We start from the raw sequence: 1,389 nt of genomic DNA, 5'->3' as shown, positions 1-1,389 counted from the left end.
AGAAAAAGTATTTCTTTATGGACCAAAACCTCTTCAGCTGTCCTTTTCCTGGATCTTCCTGAGGTTGGCCACTTTTATATATTATATTTTTTTCAGAACGAAACAAAACAGAAAAAAAATTGCCTTGCTGAACATCCTTTAATCATTTCAAGACTCCTGGTTTTGTTAAATGAGATACTTTAAACCATTGGGAAGTGGGAGAGGATGGGCTTCAGATCTGGCTCCTGTGCCAATGCACGCAAAGTGTTGGCCAGCACCTTCACTCCATCAGGTTTGTTCAGCCAGTCTGTGGATGCCAAAATGCTGTGATGGTAAAAGATGTGTTGGATTGACCTATCGAGTACCAGTACACCCAGCTATAAATATATGTGTATATATATATATAGGCACTTAACTAATCAAGCACCTATATATATATATATGTGTATGTAAACCCATATATATATAATTTTTCTCCCACCACCACTTCTTCCCCGTTTCCTACCCCTCGACTTCTGCTCACAGATCCTGGACCCTGATTTAGAACTGAACCAACAAGTTTCACAACTTGGCAGAGACAGTTCTAACAGCAAAAAAAAAAAAAAAAAAAAAAAAAAAAAAACCTGAAAAAAAAAAAAAACCCACAAAAAAAATAATCATGAGATTTTTTTTTTTCTTTTTTTAAAATCCCTTCAGTTACAGGAGACTTTATTTTCATCGTAATAACGTTCCTGGGAACATCCCCTTCTTCTGCTCGGTTTGCTGTGCCGCTTGCTCCCGGTTGCTGCCTGAGCCCCGGTAGGGTGGGCTCGGGCCGGCCTCGGTCACCGGTCATCAGTCACCGCAGGGGCTGAGCTCGCCGCACCGGGGCAGGCGGCGCCGGTGCTCTGCACCGATAAAGATCCATTTTTGATCTTCAGATACCAGTTGGAGGGTGTGAAACGATGACGGGATGACGGGAAGCCTCCACCGTTTTGCGTCAACGGTGAAATATTCCGTAGAGGCAGGAGGTGGATGGAGGTGTTGGACAATGTTCCCAGGCTATAGTGGATGCTGATGTTGTGGAAAAAGTAAAGGCAAAAGTAAAAATGCCGTGCGCTAACGGGACACCGTCGGGCAGAATCGGTACCCCTCTCCTCCCCCAAGCTTTAAGAAATCCCCAGCCGCGCGTTCCTCCCGGCCCTGTGGTGTGCACAGCAGTTTGCACCAGGACCAGGGTCGGGGTGTGAGCATTTCCCGGGCGAAGGCGCCGTGTTTTGGACCCGCCAGTGTGGGGGCTGTGGGGCGACAGAGGGTTGGGGTGCTCGGGACGATCTCCCGGAGCCCCCATGGCCTGGCACGGTCCCGGGGCGTGGCCGTGGCAGCCGTCCATCCCCGTGGCAAAGGCTTCGGAGCCCCGGCCAGCACTGG

Source organism: Empidonax traillii, unplaced genomic scaffold, assembly GCF_003031625.1.
Source record: "Empidonax traillii isolate 1590-97213 ecotype Southwest subspecies unplaced genomic scaffold, ASM303162v1 scaffold1397:size233085, whole genome shotgun sequence".
Classification (NCBI taxonomy): domain Eukaryota; kingdom Metazoa; phylum Chordata; class Aves; order Passeriformes; family Tyrannidae; genus Empidonax; species Empidonax traillii.
The sequence above is the reverse complement of the archived record's forward strand: the minus strand, read 5'-3'. Positions refer to the sequence as shown.